General features: G+C 45.4%; 1 protein-coding gene across 2 annotated transcripts in view; it reads left to right on the forward strand.

The window, feature by feature from the left end:
- The first annotated feature begins 6,237 nt into the window (after positions 1–6,237).
- The window catches only part of LOC140477454 (elongin-C), a 29,932-nt gene continuing 14,681 nt past the window's right edge, over positions 6,238–21,488 (forward strand). Inside the window, exon 1 of one of the 2 annotated variants that reach the window (XM_072571387.1) lies at positions 6,238–6,345. The gene's annotated coding sequence lies outside the window, so the exon portion shown is untranslated. Of the gene's footprint in view, positions 6,373–21,488 lie in introns of both variants that reach the window. The other variant, XM_072571385.1, reaches the window with a different exon arrangement.

A 21,488-nucleotide genomic window follows, 5' to 3' on the forward strand; every position in this document is an offset into this window, starting at 1 on the left:
TCTGTCTCTTCTCTGCTATAGCAAACATGGTTTTGACTTACTTTTTTATATCCTAAACAATCGTTACTCCCCTCTATATCAAACAAGTTGATTTTTGATTGATCGATTATTGACAACTGGAGTTACCTGTTATTCCTAAAGAAAGAGACTTTGGAGGGCAGGTTCATAGTTCCTTGAAAGTAGAGTTGCAGGGAGATAGGATAGTGAAGGTGTTTGGTATGCTTTCCTTTATTGGTCAGAGTATTGAGTTAGGAGGTCATGTTGCCACTGTAGAGAACGTTGGTTAGGCCACTTTTGGAATATTCCAATAGGAAGGAGACCAGAAAGGGTTCAGGAAAGATTTACAAGGATGTTGCCAGGGTTGGAAGGTTTGAGCTATAGGAAGAGTCTGAATAGGCTGAGGCTGTTTTTCCTGGAGCTTCAGAGTCTGAGGGATGACTTTGTAGAGGTTTATAAAATCATGAGGGGCATGAATAGGGTAAATAGACATGGTCTTTTTCACAGGGTGGGGGAATGCAGAACTAGAGGGCATAGGGTTAAGGTAAGAGGGGAAAGATATGAAAGGGACCGAAGGGGCAATGTTTTCACGGAGAGAGTGGTGTCTGGAATGAGCTGCCAGTGGAAATGGTGGAGGCTGGTACAACTGCAGCATTAAAAGGGCATCTAAATGGGTATATGAATAGGAAGGATTATTAGAGGGATATAGGCCAGGTGTTGGCAAATGGGACTAGATTAGGTAAGGATTTCTGGTCAGCATGGACCAGTTGGACTGAAGGTCAGTTTCAGTGCTGTATATCTCTATGACTCTAAACACATTCAGTCACCTCATCAATCTGTACTGGTCCTGACCACTCAAAAACAGTTCGTGCAATTGCAGCTAAGCTGAGGTTTTAAAGATGCACTTTATGGAGTTTGAACTTGCACAGATACGTGTCGTTACCACAAAACTGGAATGCATTATTTAATTCATTTAATGTGTAATTATATGGTATGATGACTCACACAGCTGCTGCATGTCCCAAAACCCTTAGTACGGCTTATACAGATCTTTTACCTCTCTAAACTCTCACTGCAGCCTCCCTGACCCTCCTCTCCAGCATGTGAAGATACTTCATTTTCCGAACACTGAAGTGCAGCCAGGGAAGATGTTGCACCTCCCTGACCCCGAACTACAGGATGTGAAGATGCTGGCCCACCCCTCACTGCAGGATGTGAAGGTGCTGAACCTCCGTGACCCCTTGTTGCAGAATGTGAAGGTGCTGCACTTCCCTGACCCCTCGGTGAAGGTGCTGCACCTCCCGGACCCCTCGCTGCATGATGTGAAGATGCTGTACCTCTCTGATCCCTCACTGCAGGATGTTAAGGGCAGAACCTCACTGCAGGATGTGAAGGTGCACCACCGCCCTGACCCCTCACTGCAGGACGTAAAGGTGCTGCACCACCCTGACCCCTCGCTGCAGGATGTAAAGGTGCAGCACCACCCTGACCCCTCACTGCAGGACGTAAAGGTGCAGCACCGCCCTGACCCCTCGCTGCAGGACGTAAAGGTGCAGCACTGCCCTGACCCCTCACTGCAGGGTGTGAAGGTGCTGCACCACCCTGACCTCTCACTGCAGGATGTGAAGGTGCTACACCTCCCTCACCCCACACTGCAGGAGTGAAGGTGCTGCACCTCCCTGACCCCTCACTGCTGGATGTGAAGGTGCTGCACCTCCATGACCCTGCACTGCACGTTCTGAAGATGCTGTACCTTCCTGATCCCTCACTGCAGGATGTTAAGATGCTGTACCTCACTGACCCCTCACTGCAGGATGTGAAGGTGCTGCACCACCTTGACCCCTTGCTGCAGGATGTGAAGGTGCTGCACCTCCCTGACCCCTCACTGCAGGATGTGAAGGTGCTGCACCTCCCTGACCCTGCACTGCACGATCTGAAGATGCTGTACCTCCCTGATCCCTCACTGCAGGATGTTAAGATGCTGTACCTCACTGACCCCTCACTGAAGGATATGAAGGTGCTGAACCTCCCTGACCCCTTGCTGCAGAATGTGAAGGTGCTGCACCTCCCTGACCCCTCGGTGAAGGTGCTGCACCTCCCTGACCCCTCGGTGCAGGATGTGAAGGTGCTGCACCTCCCTGACCCGTCACTGCAGGATGTGAAGGTGCTGCACCTCCCTGACCCCTCACTGCAGGATGTGAAGGTGCTGGACCTCCCTGACCCCTCACTGCAGGATGTGAAGGTGCTGCACCTCCCTGACCCCTCACTGCAGGATGTGAAGGTGCTGCACCTCCCTAGCCCCTTGCTGCAGGTTGTGAAGGTGCTGCACCTCCCTGACCCCTCACTGCAGGATGTGAAGGTGCTGCACCTCCCTGATCCCTCACTGCAGGATGTGAAGGTGCTGCACCTCCCTGACCCCTTGCTGCAGGATGTGAAGGTACTGCGCCTCACTGACCCCTCACTGCAAGATGTGAAGGTGCTGCACCTCCCTAACCCCTCACTGCAGGATATGAAGGTGCTGCACCTCTCTGACCCCTCACTGCAGGATGTGAAGGTGCTGCACCTCCCTGACCCCTCACTGCAGGATATGAAGGTGCTGCACCTCTCTGACCCCTCACTGCAGGATGTGAAGGTGCTGCACCTCCCTGACCCCTCACTGCAGGATATGAAGGTGCTGCACCTCTCTGACCCCTCACTGCAGGATATGAAGGTGCTGCACCTCCCTAACCCCTCACTGCAGGATGTGAAGGTGCTGCACCTCCCTGACACCTTGGTGCAGGATGTGAAGGTGCTGCACCTCCCTGACCCCTCACTGCAGGATGTGAAGGTGCTGCACCTCCCTGACCCCTCACTGCAGGATATGAAGGTGCTGCACCTCCCTGACCCCGCACTGCAGGATGTGAAGGTGCTGCACCTCCCTGACCCCGCACTGCAGGATGTGAAGGTGCTGCATCTCCCTCACCCCTCAATAAAGGACGTGAAGGAGCATTACCTCCCTGACCCCTCAATAAAGGACGTGAAGGAGCATTACCTCCCTGACCCCTCACTGCAGGATGTGAATGTGCCCCACCTCCCTGACCCCTCACTGCAGGATGTGAAGGTGCTGCATCTCCCTGACCCCTCACTGCAGGATGTGAATGTGCCGCACCTCCCTGACCCGTCACTGCAGGATGTGAAATTGCTGCACCTCCCTGACCCTTCATTACAGGATGTGAAGGTGCTGCACCTCCCTGACCCCTCGCTGCAGGATGTGAAGATGCTGCACCACCCTGACCCCTCACTGCAGGATGTGAAGGTGCTGCATCTCCCTGACGTTTCTGCAGGATGTGAAGGTGCTGCACCTCACTGACCCCTCACTGCAGGATATGAAGGTGCTGCGTTTCCCTGACCCCTTGCTGCAGGATGTGAAGGTGCTGCACCTCCCTGACCCCTCGCTGCAGGATGTGAAGATGCTGCACCTCCCTGACCCCTCACTGCAGGATGTGAAGGTGCTGCGTTTCCCTGACCCCTCACTGCAGGATGTGAAGGTGCTGCGCCTCCCTGACCCCTCACTGCAGGATGTGAAGGTGCTGCGCCTCCCTGACCCCTCACTGCAGGATGTGAAGGTGCTGCGCCTCCCTGACCCCTCGCTGCAGGATGTGAAGGTGCTGCACCTCCCTGACCCCTCACTGCAGGATGTGAAGGTGCTGCACCTCCCTGACCCCTCGCTGCAGGATGTGAAGGTGTACAACTACCTGACCCCTCACTGCAGGATGTGAATGTGCTGCACCTCCCTGACCCCTCACTGCAGGATGTGAAGGTGCTGCACCTCCCTGACCCCTCACTGAAGGATGTGAAGGTGCTGCACCTCCCTGATCCCTCGGTGCAGGATGTGAAGGTGCTGCACCTCCCTGACTCCTCACTGCAGGATGTGAAGGTGCTGCACCTCCCTGACCCCTCACTGCAGGATGTGAAGGTGTCTGCCTCCCTGACCCCTCGCTGCAGGTTGTGAAGGTGTTGCACCTCCCTGACCCCTTGCTGCAGGATGTGAAGGTGCTGCGCCTCCCTGACCCCTTGCTGCAGGATGTGAAGGTGCTGCACCTCCCTGACCCCTCACTGCAGGATGTGAAGGTGTTGCACCTCCCTGACCCCTCGCTGCAGGATGTGAAGGTGCTGCACCTCCCTGACCCCTCGCTGCTGGTTGTGAAGGTGCTGCACCTCCCTGACCCCTCGCTGCAGGATGTGAATGTGCTGCACCTCCCTGACCCCTCACTGCAGGATGTGAAGGTGCTGCACCTCCCTGACCCCTCGCTGCAGGATGTGAAGGTGTACAACTACCTGACCCTTCACTGCAGGATGTGAATGTGCTGCACCTCCCTGACCCCTCGCTGCAGGATGTGAAGGTGCTGCACCACCCTGACCCCTCATTGCGGGATGTGAAGATGCTGCACCTCACTGACCCCACACTGCAGGATGTGAATGTGCTGCACCTCCCTGACCCCTCACTGCAGGATGTGAAGGTGCTGCACCACCCTGACCCCTCACTGAAGGATGTGAAGGTGCTGCACCTCCATGACCCCTTGCTGCAGGATGTGAAGGTGCTGCACCTCCCTGACCCCTTGCTGCAGGATATGAAGGTGCTGCACCTCCCTGACCCCTCGCTGCAGGGTATGAAGGTGCTGCACCTCCCTGACCCCTCGCTGCAGGGTATGAAGGTGCTGCACCTCCCTGACCCCTCACTGAAGGATGTGAAGGTGCTGCACCTCCATGACCCCTTGCTGCAGGATGTGAAGGTGCTGCACCTCCCTGACCCCTTGCTGCAGGATATGAAGGTGCTGCACCTCCCTGACCCCTCGCTGCAGGATGTGAAGGTGCTGCACCTCCCTGACCCCTCGCTGCAGGGTATGAAGGTGCTGCACCTCCCTGACCCCTCATTGCGGGATGTGAAGATGCTGCACCTCACTGACCCCACACTGCAGGATATGAAGGTGCTGCACCTCCCTGACCCCTCACTGCGGGATGTGAAGATGCTGCACCTCACTGACCCCACACTGCAGGATATGAACGTGCTGCACCAACCTGACCCCTCACTGCAGGATGTGAAGGTGCTGCACCTCCCTGACCCCTTGCTGCAGGATATGAAGATGCTGCACCTCACTGACCCCACACTGCAGGATGTGAAGGTGTGCACCTCCCGAAAGTCTCGTTGCAGGGTATGAACGTGCTGCACCACCCTGACCCCTCACTGCAGGATGTGAAGGTGCTGCACCTCCCTGACCCCTCGCTGCAGGATGTGAAGGTGTCTGCCTCCCTGACCCCTCACTGAAGGATGTGAAGGTGCTGCACCTCCCTGAATCCCCTCACTGCAGGATGTGAAGGTGCTGCACCTCCCTGACCCCTCACTGCAGGATGTGAAGGTGCTGCACCTCCCTGACCCCTCACTGCAGGATGTGAAGGTGCTGCGCCTCCCTGACCCCTTGCTGCAGGATGTGAAGGTGCTGCACCTCCCTGACCCCTCGCTGCAGGATGTGAAGGTGTTGCACCTCCCTGACCCCTCGCTGCAGGATGTGAAGGTGCTGCACCTCCCTGATCCCTCGGTGCAGGATGTGAAGGTGCTGCACCTCCCTGACCCCTCACTGAAGGATGTGAAGGTGCTGCACCTCCCTGATCCCTCGGTGCAGGATGTGAAGGTGCTGCACCTCCCTGACTCCTCACTGCAGGATGTGAAGGTGCTGCACCTCCCTGACCCCTCACTGCAGGATGTGAAGGTGTCTGCCTCCCTGACCCCTCACTGAAGGATGTGAAGGTGCTGCACCTCCCTGAATCCCCTCACTGCAGGATGTGAAGGTGCTGCACCTCCCTGACCCCTCACTGCAGGATGTGAAGGTGCTGTACCTCCCTGACCCCTCACTGAAGGATGTGAAGGTGCTGCACCTCCCTCACCCCTCACTGCAGGATGTGAAGGTGCTGCACCTCCCTCACCCCTCACTGCAGGATGTGAAGGTGCTGCACCTCCCTCACCCCTCACTGCAGGATGTGAAGGTGCTGCACCTCCCTCACCCCTCACTGCAGGATGTGAAGGTGCTGCACCTCCCTCACCCCTCACTGCAGGATGTGAAGGTGCTGCACCTCCCTGTTGTAATATCGGAATGTGACCGGGAGGTTGTTGTGAGGGGGAGGTGATGGTTGATGTTCCGGGGAGATCCCCCCCGCCCCGGTGCTGACAGAGTGAATGGTGACTGTGTCAGTGAGCCTGCCTGCTGTCTGTGTGTGGGGCTGCGCCGGCGGAAGTGGGTTGTTGTGTTTCCGGGTCAGGGCTCTGGACCGAACCTGAGGACGACGAAGGCCGTGGCTCGGCGCCGCTTCCCGGTAAATGTCCGCCTGTCGCATCATTCGGTGAGAGGAGCGGCTCGGCGCTGGCCCCTGTCGCGGCTGTAGCCCTGTCTGAGATACCGCGGGCCCGGGGCCTCCTTCGGCCACTATATTCCACCCCTCCCCCGACTCTCTGTCTCTGTCTCCCCCCCCCTTCCTCCGGCTCTTGACCGCGGGCATCGCCTCCCCCCTCCATCCCCCGGGCCCGGCTTTACTCAGGGAGCAGCCGACTCTCTCTCTCTCTCTCTCTCCATTTTCGCGGGTCGTTTCACATCATTTGGGTCCATTAGGGAGGTGTGGGTTCAGCCGCCAGCAGTTGGTGTTGAGAGCCCTGGCGTTTCCTCACTGAGCCTGACACTGCTCCCCAAGATTGATGAATTTTAATCTGATGCAGCGCGTATCATTGTAACTGTAGATATCAGTTTAAATCCGTGGCAGTTTCGACTGTTAGCAGATGGGGTTGAGATCAATTTCCACTTCAGTATTGGAGTTCTGCATTGCAGTTTTTTTTTAAATCTTGCTTTTACAACATAGTTTATAGAAGCGATTGACTGTTCACATGGGAAGTCCAGTTGAGGTCAAAGGAAACAGATGAAGAACACTCATTGTTTAATCACTACCACCTTTGGTGCTTCTTTATGTAAACCAGAAAATACTTTTAAGGAATTGACAAGCTTTTTTTTCTGGTCCGTTCTTGCCTCCACGCATTGGGTTTGTTTTATAAAACAAAAGTCTACAGACAGTGACAATAAACAGGTTATCCTTAGGATGACAGGCTTTGACCGGCACAGTACCTTCAGGAACAGTGCTTGGCCACAGCTGTTCCCAAATACTGGATTAGTGGTGCTGGAAGAGTACAGCAGTTCAGGTAGCATCCAAGGAGCAGCGAAATCGACGTTTCGGGCAAAAGCCCTTCATCAGGAATAAAGGCAGTGAGCCTGAAGCGTGGAGAGATAAGCTAGAGGAGGGTGGGGGTGGGGAGAGAGTAGCATAGAGTAAATGACCTGGGAGTTGCAGTAGGAGAGGGACTCCCTGAGATTCTTACCACTAATCCAGTATTTGGTTTTCAGCATCTGCAGTTATTGTTTTTACCTCGTTGATTTTAACTCTACTGCGAATCCTCTTGCAAGGATGTCTGCCTTGAAGAAGTTTTCCTCCTCTCTACAAGAATCTCAGGGAGTCCCTCTCCCACTGCAACTCCCAGGTCATTTACTCTTTGCTTCTCTCTCCCCACCCCCACCCTCCTCTAGTTTATCTCTCCACGCTTCAGGCTCACTGCCTTTATTCCTGATGAAGGGCTTTTGCCCGAAACGTCGATTTTGCTGCTCGTTGGATGCTGCCTGAACTGCTGTGCTCTTCCAGCACCACTAATCCAGTATTTGGTTTTCAGCAACCACAGCTATTCCCAGTCTGTTTCAATGATTTGGATACTGGGACCGAAGATATTTCAAAATTTGCAGATGTAATGAATCCACGTAGGAAAGTAAGTGCAAGTAGGCTTCAAAGCGACTTGGGTAGACTGTCTGAATAGGCAGGAACAGCAGATGGGAAGTAATGTGAATTTATCTACTTTGATAGAGAAAAAAAAGACTTTTTTTATAGTTCATGTTTGGGAAGTGTTTATGGCCAAATATTATCCTTGCACATTCAACATGCAATTAGGAAGACACATGGAGTGTTGGCCTCATAACAGGTGACTTTGAGTACACAAATAGAAGTTTTGCTGCAGTTCTTTTGAGTATTGGTGAGATGACATCAGGAGACACCTACAATAAAAATCTGGTGATGAAAGGGACAAGTCTCACCACAGCAGCTGATGACGTTGAATTCAATTAATAAATCTGGTAGTAATCTAATGGTGATCGTGAAACTATTGTCAATTGACATAAGAACCCACCTAGTTCGCTCATGTCCTTTAGGGACTGAAATCTGCTGTCCTTAACTGGTTAGCCTACATGTGATCTAGTCCCACTACAATGTAAATAGGTTGGTTTTTAACTGCCCTCTGTAATGTTGGAGTAAACCATGAAAGTGTAAAAAAAGAATCGAATTACAAGTGGATGGAAAGGGCACAAGAAGAAGTGGCAAAATAGTGTGTGTTATGGAAAGATTGACTGTAGAACAGAGGCAGCAAAAATAAACCATAGAAGGGTGCAACTGAATGTGTAGCAGGAAGAAATTCCTCAGTGAACATTGGCAGGACTGGTGGGATTTGAAAATGAAGCCAAGAATTTGGTAATTGATATTATGGGAGCCTAGTATAGCTAATCTAAAATGTATGTGCATAGTCTAGGACACAATGAGATTACCAAGATTCCAATATTTTGGAGAGCTGCAGCAATGTATTACACAGAATAACACAGAATCTTATGCCTGTATTAATAAGGTGTTTTGTTGGCATCTCATTTGTATTCTCTATTTACTTGTGAGGGCAGGTTGTTTCATGGAGAATTTCAGGTGCCAGAGAGAAAATGTTGAGTGGATTCAGACACTAAATGTTTGTGAAATTACATGTTAAAACATTCATGCCGATTATCAGTAAAAACACCAGGCTTGTTACATGTTTACATTAATTTGTTCTATATACAGATTGCTGATCTTATCTCCCTCTTTCCCAACAAACCTCAGTGGTAAAAGCTTAGACTTGTTGAAGAATATGACCTCTATTTCTTTGCACAGTGTGCAAATTTGGAATTACTATGAGCTTAGATCAGTTCCACTTCTCAACATTGCTGATCATTATGTGACTTTGAATGGCATCTTACATACAGATTTCATAAATTGAGGTATAAAGTGCCAAAGTAAATACAAAGAAGAACAAAGGAAATTTACAGCCCAGGAACAGGCCCTTCGGCCCTCCAAGCCTGAACCAACCAAATGTACTGTCTAAACCTGTCGCCCAATTCCTAAGCATCTGTTTCCCTCTACTCCCCACCTACTCATGCATCTGTTGAGAAGCATCTTAAATGAATCTACCGTGCCTGCCTCTACTACCTCTGCTGACAACGCGTTCCAGGCATCTACCACCCTCTGTGTAAAGTACTTGCCACGTATATCCCCCTTAAACTTTTCACCTCTCACCTTGAAAGCGTGACCTCTCATTACTGAATCCTTCAACCTGGGAAAAAGCTTATCTCTGTCTATGCTGTCTATACCCTTCATGGTTTTGTAGACATTAATCAGGTCCCACTTCAATCTCCTTTTTTCTAATGAAAACACTCCTAACCTACTCAGCCTCTCTTCATAGCTAGCACCTTCCATACCAGGCGACATCCTCATAAACCTCCTCTGCACCCTCTCCAAAGCATGCACATCCTTTTGGTAATGTGGCGACCAGAACTGTACACAGTATTCTAAATGCGGCCGGACCAATGTCTTGTACAATTTTAACATGACCTGTCAGCTCTTGTACTCAATACCCCGTCTGATGAAAGCAAGCGTACCATGTGCCGCCTTGACCAATCTACCCACCTGTGCAGTAACCTTCAGGGTACAGTGGACCTGATTTCCAGATCTCTCTGCTCATCAAGTTTTCCCAAGGCTCTTCCATCTACTGTATAATTCGCTCTGGAATTAGACTTCCCAAAATGCATCACCACACATTTGCCTGGACTGAACTCCCCATCTGCCACTTCTCCACCCAACTCTCCAGTCTATCTATATTCTCCTGTACTCTTTGACAGTCCCCTATGCTTTCTGCTACTCTAACAATCTTGGTGTCATCTGCAAACATGCTTATCATACCAACAGTGCCCTCTTCCCGATCATTTATGTATATGACAAACATCAGTGGCCCCAGCACTGATCCCTGTGGAACACCACTAGTCACCTTTCTCCATTTTGAGAAACCCCCTTCAACTATTTCTCTCTCCTGTTGCTCAACCAGTTCTTTATCCACCTAGCTAGAACACCATGCAACTTAAATTGTCTAATAAATTTGGATCTGACAGCAATTAGGTCATAGAGTTGTGTGTACATGGTCCATTATGAATAGAATGTATCATCTAAGTGTATATGCTTTTATAAACATCAAAAAACTGCACCTTTGAAGAGAGAGTTGAGATGGTGCGGCTATGTCAAATGAAGAAGGGAAGGTTAAATGCAGATTTAATCAAGACTGTTTTTGGATGGTTTTCCTTGAGTAAGTAGGAAAATACTATTTCCTTTGGCTGAGAAGGTATAGACAAAGGACTATCTGAAATTGTAACTAAGGAGCAATTAGGAACAATATTGAAACATTCCATGTTTCAATCTTTGGAGTAGTTAAAGCAGTCTCTGTTTCACTTTTTACGGGAAGAGTGATTTGGAGGTGCGGTGTTAAGACTGGAGTGTACGAAGTTAAAAATCACACAACAGCAGGTTATAGTCCAACATGTTTATTTGAACGCATTAGCTTTCGGAGCGTTGCTCCTTCATCAGGTGGTTGATGAAGAAGCAGCACTCTGAAGGCTAGTGCTTCCAAATAAACCTGTTGGACTATAACCTGCTGTTGTGATTTTTAACTAAGGCAAGAGTGGAGAATTTGAAACAAAAGAGGCCACAAAATTGGGAATGACCAAGCCAGTGGGATTAATTTATGTTCTTCTGTATAGATTCATTGTAAGCTGCACTGAGCCAAATGGCTCTCTCCTATGCTGTAAACACTGGTCCTGTTGCTTTACTACTCAGTTTGTCTTTTTTTTGATAAACTGAAAACTTTTCATCGGTCATATCTAGGCAATACATTCCATGAATGGAAGCTAAAAATACCAAACCAGGTTCAGCAGTGATTAAGTTGCACTTTGCACCTCCCTTTGCAAGTTTGTTTTGTGCAGATAATCATTCAATTCAATTTAATTGAGTAAACTTATAAGACATCAGGATATTCTTAAGTTGCTTTTACCCCAAAGAATTTAGCTGAAAGAGCAAAGGTTTTAAAAATGCTGACACCATATTAATGGAACGTTATGGCTTTGGAATTAAAGTTCCAGTGTTTGACTACTTTGAAAGTGTCTGTCATTGCCTTCTCTCTCAAGCATTTATGGAAAAATAAATCCTCATTCTTCTATGATTTTTCTGCTTCCTCTTGATTTTGGCTGTTTACAGGTGCCAACATGAATCTAATATACAGAAAACAGTTCTTTGCAGCTGAGCTAATTGTTCAAAGTCATTTCGGGCAAGCATACATCTCACAGAGGTGAGGGTTAGTCCAGAGGCATTGAACCCAATTATAACAGTTTCAGCAAAGTTAAAATTGGCCAACTAGGGTTCTGGAACATTTCTGTTGTACAGTTGCATCTTACAAGTTTCATCTGCTCACCCGCAAAGTTTTTTAACTTCCTTATGTTAAGATTTGCATGGATGAAATTAGAAAGAGTTGCATTTGCGTAAAATCTTTACAACTTCATGATGTCCCAAAGTTCATTACAGCCAAGTACTTTTAAGGTGTAGAGACTGTTATAATGAAGGGAATACAGAAGTTAATTTGTGCGAAATATGTCATATCCGTCATATCCGTCTTTGCAGTGCTTCCTCATACTGCACTCAATTTCAGTGGAGTTAATTCTCCAGCTGATGTTTTAAGTAGTGCCACAAAATATTTGACATCTATTTTAAAAAGCAGACATGATTTCATGTCTCTTGCAAAACACCAAATCATCATGAAATGCTTCATGGAATATCAGCCTGTGTTCTGAGCTCAAGTCGCCAGAGTAGATTTTGAATCTGTGAATTCTTGTCTCCAGTGAGTGTTCCAGCTCCTGAGCTACAGTTAACACACAAAAGAACAAAAGGTTTCAGTTTCATGAAAACCACCAGGTATCCTTCTAGGTCCCATACTGGTGAGTAGTTTCAGTGGCTAGATCTGTTCTTTATCTATCCCACTGTGCACAATGATAGAAATAAAGAAGCGTGGAAAATAAGGAGCATGGAAATAAGGCCAACAAATTTTGAAGTTTTGATTTGAGAAACTGGGCTACTGTATATATTTCAAATAGATTTGGAATTGTAAGTAAACTTTGGGAATTTAAACAAATTAAGACTTTGTACTCCATTTTTGCAAATGGTAATGCAATGCTCTTTTAAATAAAGTGTAGAAATGTTTTATGTGTCACTTTATGGTAAATATTTTTTCCCAAATAAATGTTGCTCCACAGACTAATGTAGGAGTTTTGAACACATGTCAACATGGTTTTATTGTGGTCAAAGCAAGTAGTGTACTATTTCTTCCAAGCTTCATTGAAACAGTTTGTGATGGACTTCAGGAAGGATGTCAGCTGTTGCTTTTTTTCAAACTGAGTTTAATTGTAAATGGAGCAAGTGTGAGTCACCAAAGCAATGCTGTTTTTAAAACATATATATTGTGGAAACAATTTTAAAAATGCTGTAAACTGAACTTTGAATTTGAATTTCTTTTAATGTAGGACATGCATAATTGCATATAATGTCAGATATAAAGATTGTTCAGTAATTGTAAATAATATTTCTCTGTTTGCTTTTGCAGTTGTTGTGGGGGTGGGGTAGAAGGAAAGGGAGTGGAGTGCAGACTGTTCCTGACTGAAAAGAGTTATTTTGCTGACTGTTTTCAGATTAGTCGTGACATTTAAATCATTTAGACTGCTCACCATTTCACTTGGTACTTGTCTGCAACATTTATAGAATTATAGAATCATACAGCATGGAAACGGGCCGTTTGGTGCAACGAATCCATGCTGACCATGTTCCCAAACTAAACTAGTCCTCCTTGCATTTGGCTCATATTCCTTCAAACTTTTCCTGTTCTTGTACTTATCGAAATGTTTTTTAAATGTTGTAACTGTATCTGCATCCACTACTTCCTCTGGCAGATTATGCCATAAACGAACCACTCTGTGTAAAAAAAAAAGTTGTCTCTCATGTCATTTTAAAAATTTTCTCCTTTCACTTTGAAAATATGCCCCCTAGTTTTGAATCCCACTATGCACTTTATCTGTGCCCCTTGTGATTTTGTAAAACTCTATAAGGTCAGCCCACTACTTAGAGTCATAGAAATGTACAGCATGGAACTCGTCTATGCCTTCCAGATATGCTAACCTAATCTAGTCCCATTTGCCAACATTGGCCCATATCCCTCTAAACCCTTCATGTATTCATGTACCCATGCAGATGCCTTTTAAATGCTGTAATTGACCCAGCCTCCCACTTCCTCTAGCAGATCATTCCGTACACACATCACCCTATGCATGAAAATGTTGCCCCTTATGTTCCTTTTAAATTTTTCCCCTCTTAACCTAAACCTATGCTCTCTAGTTCTAGACTCCCTCACCCCAGGGAAAAGACCTTGTCTGTTTGCCACTTGGAGCAGCATGGTGGCTCAGTGCTTAGCACTGCTGCCTCAAGCGGCAGGGACCCGGATTTGATTCCAGCCTCAGGCGACTCTCTGTGTGGAGTTTGTACATTCTCCCCGTGTCTGTGTGGATTTCCTCCGGGTGCTCTAGTTTCCTCCCACAGTCCAAAGATGTGCAGGTTAGGTGAATTGGCCATGCTAAATTACCCATAGTGCTCAAGGACATGTAGGTTAGGTGCATTAGTCAGGGGTAAATGTAGAGTGATAGGGTAGGAGAATAGATTTGGATGGGGTACTCTTCGGATGGTCAGTGTGGACTTATTCGGCCGTAGGGATTCTATATATATAAAAAAAATCTATCTATGCCCCTTGTGATCTTATAAACCTCTATAAGGTCACCCCTCAGCCTCCAACGTTCCAGGGAAAACAGCCCCTGCCTATTCAGCCTCTCCCTGTAGCTCAAATCCTCCAACCCTGGCAACATCCTTGTAAATCTTTTCTGAACCCTTCCAATAAGATGGAGACCAGAACTGCACACAGTATTCCAAACATGGCCTCACCAATGACCTGTACAGCTGCAACCTCCAAACTCTTATACTCGATGCTCTGTCCAATAAAGGAAAGCATACCAAACTGCTCCTTCACTATCCTGTCTACCTGCGACTTCACTTGTAAGGAGCTAGGAACCTGCACTCCATGGTCTCTTTGTTCAGCAACACTCCCCAGGATCTTACCATTAAGTGTATAAGTCCTGCTTTGATTTCCCTTTCCAAAATGCAACACCTCACATTTATCTAAATTAAACTTCATCTGCAACTCCTTGGTCCATTAGCCCAGCTGATCAAGATCCTGTTGTACTCTGAGGTAACCTTCTTCCCTGTTCACCACACCTGCAATTTTGGTATCATCTGCAAACTTACTAACTATGCCTCCTATGTTCGATCCAAATCATTTACATAAATGATGAAAAGCAGTGGACCTAGCACCAATCCTTGTGGTATACCACTGATTGCAGGCCTCCAGTCTGAAAAGCAACCCTCCACCACCCTCTGTCTTCTACCTTCAAGCCATTTCTGTATCCAAATGGCTAGTTCTTCCTGTATTCCAAGAGATCTCAGTTTGCTCACCAGTCTACCATGAGGAACCTTGCTGAACGCCTTACTGAAGTCCATATAGATTATGTCCATTCCTACACTCCAGTGAAAGAAGTCCCAGCCTATCCAACCTATTTTTGTATCTCCAAACCTCCTTTCCAGGCAACATTCTGGTAAATCTTTCCTGAATGCTCTCCAATTTAATAATATCTTTTCTATAGCCAGAAGACCAGAATTGCATGCAGTGCTCCAGAAGAGTCCTCATCAGTATCTTGCAAAACATCAACATGATATCCCAACTCCTGTACTCAAAGGGTTTTAGCAATGAAGTCAAGCGCGCTAAATGCCTTCTTAACCATCTTATCTATCTATAATGCAAATTTTCAAAGAATTATGTACCTGAATCCCTACAACTGTTCTACAACATTATCCAAGGCCCTACCATTAATTGTGTAAGTCCTGCTCTTGCTTGTTTTACAAAATGCCGTACCTCACGCTTATCCAAATTAAATATTACCTGCCACTTCTCAGCCTAATGACCAAGATCTCTTTGTAATCTTAGATAAGTATCACTATCATTGTACCATCAATTTTGGTGTCATTCACAAACTTACTAACCATGCCTCCTTTCTTCTCATCAAACTGTTTATACAAAAGACAAACAAAAGTGGATCCTCTACCAATCCCTGTGGAATATTGTTGGTCGCAGGTCTCCAGTCTGAAACACAACCTTCCACCGTCACCCTCTGTTACCTAACATCAAGCCTATTTTGTATCTGATTGGCAAACTCACTATGTATCCCACATGATCCAACTTTATGAATTAGTCTACCATGCAGAACCTTGTCAGAAGCTTTACTAAAGTCCATATAAACAACGTCAACCATTCTACCCTCATCAATATTTTTGGTTTCTTCTTCGAAAAACTTAATGAAGTTTGTGCAACACAATTTCCCTTGCACAAAACTATGCTGACTATCTCTAGCTTCTCCTTGCCTCTCCAAATGCATGTAAATCTTATCTTTCAAAATCACCTCCAACAATTTACCCACTACCAATGTCAGGCTGACAGGCCTATAGTTCCCAGGCTTCTCCTTACAGCATTTCTTAAATAAAGCCAAAGCATTAGCCACCCTCCAGTCCTCCAGCACTCCACAATTTCTTCCCAAACTTCCCACAATGTCCTGGGACACACTTGATAAAGTCCCAGAGATTTGTCCACCTTTGTTTGCTAAGACTTCCTCTTTTGTAATGTGAACTGTTTTCAAAACATCAATATTTGTCTCGCCAAGTTTCCTAGCCTCCATTTCTTTCTCCACAATAAAAACTGACACAAAATATTCATTTAGTGTCTCCTAAATCCTGAGTTTCAACACATAGACAACCTCGTTGGTCATTAAGGGGCTCTATTCTCTCTCATTGCTGTTTTGTTCTTAATGTACTAATCTCTTTGGATTATCCTTAACATATCTGTCATGGCTATCTCAATGCCTTCTGCCTTCCTGATTTTGCTCTGAAGAATGCCCCTTCCCCCCCTCAATACTCTTCAATAGATTAATTTGATCCCAGTTGTCTATATCTAATATATGGTTATTTCTTATTCTTGACTAGAACCTCAATATCTTTATTTATCCATTGTTCCCTCGTCTTACCAACCTAACAGGAACATAATCTCTCTGAACACTCGTCACACTTTTGAAAGCTTCCCACTTGTCAGTTGTCCCTTTATCTGTGAACAGTCTACTCTAATTAACTTTTGAAAGTTCTTGTCTCATACCATAAAAAATTGCCTTACTCCAATTAAGAACTTTAACTTTTGTGGAACTCTTATCCTTTTCCATAACCATTTAAAGCTCATAGAATTATGATCATTTTTGATTGGGAAGCACTGAAACTGAAAAGTTTCACTATGATCTAACTGCAAATTTTTTTTCGTGTAAAGCAAATCACAGATGTTCCTTTTTTTTTCATTGATATCATATGCATTTATTGTTGTATGGAGAAATAGAATAACCACCTTGCACAAAGATTTGTTTGAGAGGAATGTAGATCATAATTCCTTTTTAACAAGCCAATTAAATTCAGCGTTTCTGATAACATAGCACTTCTTTTATACTGCATGGAAATAACAACCTAGATTTGATGCTCAAGATGAGAGTTCGTGTTGGAGGAAAGGTTACCCTGTCCTCAAGTTTTGCTTTACTAACCTTAGAATTTGGGCACAACTTTGAGGATGTCCTGTCTTGGCTGCGTTGAGTAAATTAAATTTTAAATGGCTATAATGTCTTTGCTTTTAAACAAAAACCACAATTTTGTGGAAGTGCATTCTGAGTCAGTTCTGTATCAGAAGTTATTTGTAGCTAATCTGTAGCCAAATTCATAATGCAGATTTGTTCCAGTTTTGCCTACTTTCTGCCATCAACCTGAAATATTCTGGTTCTGAAAGCTTTGTTGTTTTATTCCTCACACAAGTAGCTTCAGTAACTAACTACACTGGTTGTCTTTTGAAACTGGAGCTCATTGTTCATTACATTTATGTATGTTTTCTTGAAATTACAATCTAAATTGTGCTGCTTGTGCAGGATTATATTAAATTTATGTATTAGCAGTGTTGTAACAATGTATTGAGTTACATATTATTTCAAATTCAAAAATGTTAGAAGCTGTATTTAAAGACAATATGACAGGGCACTCACATTTAATTAATTTATTGGAGACCTTTTGAAGATATAACTTATACTTTAAATAAAGGGGAACCAATTAATGTTTTGTACTTAGATTTCCAGAAAACCTTTTGATAATGCGACACATCAAAAGTTATTACGGAAAGCTCATGGCACAGAGGATAAGCTACTGGCATGGATAGAAGATCGGCTGGCTAACAGGAATTAGAGAGTAGGAGTGAATGAGTCTTTTCAGTGCTGGGGTCTCAACTCTTTTCAATTTATATAAATGATTTGGGTGAAGGGACTGAAGGTGCAGTAGCTAACTTTGCTAATAACACAAAGGTAAATAGAGTATAGTGAGTTGTGAAGAGGACATAAGGAGCCTACAAAGGAATACAGGTTAGCTAAGTGAGTGGGCAAAAATTTGGCAAATACAATACAATAGAAAGAAAGTGAGGACTGCAGATACTGGAGAATCAGAGTTGAAAAGTGTGGCACTGGAAAAGCACAGCAGGTCAGATAGTATTTGAGGAGCAGGAGACTCGACATTTCAGGCATAAGCCCTTGATTCCTGATGAAGGGCTAATGCACGAAATGTCGACTCACCTGCTCCTTGGATGCTGCCTGACCTGCTGTGCTTTTCCAGCGCCACACGTTTCAACTCTGACTCTCCACCATCTGCAGTCCTCACTTTCTCCTACAATGTAGGAAAATCTGAGATTGTTCATTTTGGCAGAAAGAATAAAAAAGAAGTACCTTACCTAAATAGTGAGAGGATGAAGTGAGATCTTGGTGTCTAAGTACATGAGTTGCAGAATATTAATATGGAAAAGCAGCAAGTAATCAGGGATGTAGGGGGAATTGAATGGAAGAGGAGGAAGGTTATGCTTCAGTTATATTGGGCACTGGTGAAACTGCATCTGGAGTACTGTGTTCAGTACTGGTCACTGTACTCACCGAAGGATGTTAATGCATTGGAAGCAGTTCAGAGAATGTTGACTGAACTGATACTTGGAATTAATGGATTGCCTAATAAAGAAAGGCAAGACAAGCAAGGCCTGTATCTTCTAAAGTTTGGAAGAGTCTGAGATGACTTAATTGAAACTTAAGATCCTGAGGGACTTGACCAGGTGATGTTGAAAGGATGTTTGAAACATAAGATCCTGAGGGATTGACCAGGTGATGTTGAAAGGATGTTTCCTCTTTAGGCAATCTAAAACTAGGGGTCATAGTTCAAAAATAAGGGGTCGCTCATTTAAGACAAAGATGAGGGGATTCTGAGGGATGAGTGTCTTTGAAATTACCTTCCTCAAAAAGAGTAGAAGCAGTATCTTTAAATATTTTTAAGCCACATGTAGGTAATTCTTGATTATCAGGGTAGAGTTGAGGTTTAAATATAATCAGGCATGATTTTGTTTGGTGGAGCAAGCTCAAAGGGCTAATTGTTATTCCTTGTTTGTATGTTTTCCTTTGCATTACAATCCTACACACATTGTAGCACCCAAAAGGAACTTGGAAATCAACAATTTCTAAACTTATTTGTAACACATATATAGGAAATGGGCTGAGTCTCAGATTTGATTGTGGAGTTTTTTTGGCTGTTGTGCATGTGTATATTTGCATTTTGACACAAAGATTAACTTCGAACCCTTGGCATGTGATAATGTTAGGGACTAGAAATCCAGTTCTCTAGGCTAATACCGTAGGAACAAAGGTTCAAATTTACTGTTGCAGTTGGTTGAATTTAAATACAGTTGATACATGATGACCTGTAAGACCCTTTGAAGTATCAGGGGTCAATTGGGGTCTTGGGATGCATTTACATCAATCTGTTAAGGTATTAGGACAACTGCCTGAAATGGTTAAGAAGTCATGGTATACTTGCCTTTCCTAGCTGAGGCATAGAGTTTAAGAGCTGAGAGGTCATGCTGCAAGTGTATAAAATGTTGGTACAGCCATAAGAAGAGTATTGTGTGCAGTTCTGGAATCCATATTTTAGCAGGGACATGATAGCACTGGAGAGAGTACAGAGGAAATTGACCAGGATATTGCCTGAGCTAGAGAGTTTGTTATAAAAAGAGATCAGCCAGACTGAGGTTGTTTTCCTTAGAACAGAGGAAATTGAAAATGTACATGATTGAGATATATTAAATTATAAGGGGCATAGATAGGGATGACACAGAACGACATTTCCCTTTATAATGGAGTGGTTAGATTTAAGATAAGGAGCAGAAGAATAGAGATGAAGAAAAACGTTTTCAGCCAGAGGAAGGTGAAAATGTGGAATTCACTACCTGTTAGGGTCGTAGAGACAGAAATCCTCATAACATTTAAGAAATAGTTAGATATGCACGGAGGGATACAGGGCAATGGGCCAAGTGCTTGAAAATGGAGTCAGAATAATTAGGTGGTTGTTTTTCGCCTGTATGGATGCAGTGGGCTGAAGGTTCTTTTCGTGTGCTATGGATTTCCATGGCTCTAAATCTATAATTGAGAGCTAATCTCAGTAATGGTGACCGTGAAACAATTACCCATTGTTCGAAAAACCCATCTAGTTCAGTAATGTCCTTTAGGGAGGGAAATCTGCCACCCTTACCTGGTCTAGCCTGCATGTGACTCCTTAACTGTCCTCTGAAATGACCTAGAACACTACTTAGTTCAAAGATATTTATGGATGTGCAACAAATACTGGCTTCGCCTGTGATCCCCACATCCCAAGACAGAATAAGAGAATAAAAAGCAAGCCAGCTCAGGAAGTCACTGATGCAAAGTCAGATTTCTGTTTATTTTTGATTTACGTGTGGGATGTGGACATCACTAGCTGTCCAGAATTGGTTTCCCATCCCTAGTTGCCCTTGAGAAGTTGGTGGTGTGAGCTGCTTTCTTGAACCATTGCATTCTACCTGCTGTGGGTTGACCTGCAATACCCTTAGGGACGGAATTCCAGGATTTTTATCCAGCGACAGTGAAGGAACAATGATATATTTTCAAGTCAGGATGGTGAGTAGCTTGGAGGGTGTTTGCAGGAGGTGGGGTTCACATAGACACGTGGAAGATAGGAGCGGGAAGAGGTCATTTGGCACTTCAACCCTGTTCCACCATTCATTATGATCATGGTTGATTGTCCAACTCAATAGCCTAATCCTGCTTTCTCACCATAACCTTTGATCCCATTCACCCCAAGTGCTATATCTTGCCGCTTTTTAATATATTCAATGTTTTGGTAATGAATTCCACAGGCTCACCACTCTTTGGGTGAAGAAATGAATCCTCATCTATGTCCTAAATGGTCTACCCTTGAATTCTCAGACTGTGACCCTTGGTTCTGGACACACCCACCATCAGGAACATCCTGCATCTACCCTGTCTAGTCCTGTTAGGATTTTGTAAGTCTGTAAGGGAACCACCCCCCCCCCCCCCCCCCCCCAATTCATCTGAACTGCAGAGAAAACAGTCCTAACCTACTCAATCTCTCCTCATACGTCAGTCCCGCCATCCCCAGAATCAGCCTGGTAAACCTTGTTGGAGGGAATCCTGAGGGACAGGATGTACATGTATTTGGAAAGGCAAGGACTGATTAGGGATAGTCAACATGGATTTATGTGTTGGAAATCATGTCTCACAAGCTTGATTGAGTTTTTTGAAGAAGTAACAAAGAGGATTGATGAGGGCAGAGCGGTAGATGTTATCTATATGGACTTCAGTAAGGCATTCGACAAGGTTCCCCATGGGAGACTGATTAGCAAGGTCAGATTTCATGGAATACAGGGAGAACTAGCCATTTGGATACAGAACTGGCTCAAAGGTAGAAGACAGAGGGTGGTGGTGGAGGGTTGTTTTTCAGAGTGGAGGCCTGTGACCAGTGAGTGCCACAAGGATCAGTGCTGGGTCCTCTACTTTTTGTCATTTACATAAATGATTTGGATGCGAGCGTAAGAGGTACAATTAATAAGTTTGCAGATGACACCAAAATTGGAGGTGTAGTGGACAGCGAAGAGGGTTACCTCAGATTACGACAAGATCTTGATCAGATGGGCCAATGGGCTGAGATGTGGCAGATGGAGTTTAATTCAGATA

The sequence above is a fragment of the Chiloscyllium punctatum genome, chromosome 5 (assembly GCF_047496795.1).
Source record: "Chiloscyllium punctatum isolate Juve2018m chromosome 5, sChiPun1.3, whole genome shotgun sequence".
In the NCBI taxonomy this organism is placed as follows: domain Eukaryota; kingdom Metazoa; phylum Chordata; class Chondrichthyes; order Orectolobiformes; family Hemiscylliidae; genus Chiloscyllium; species Chiloscyllium punctatum.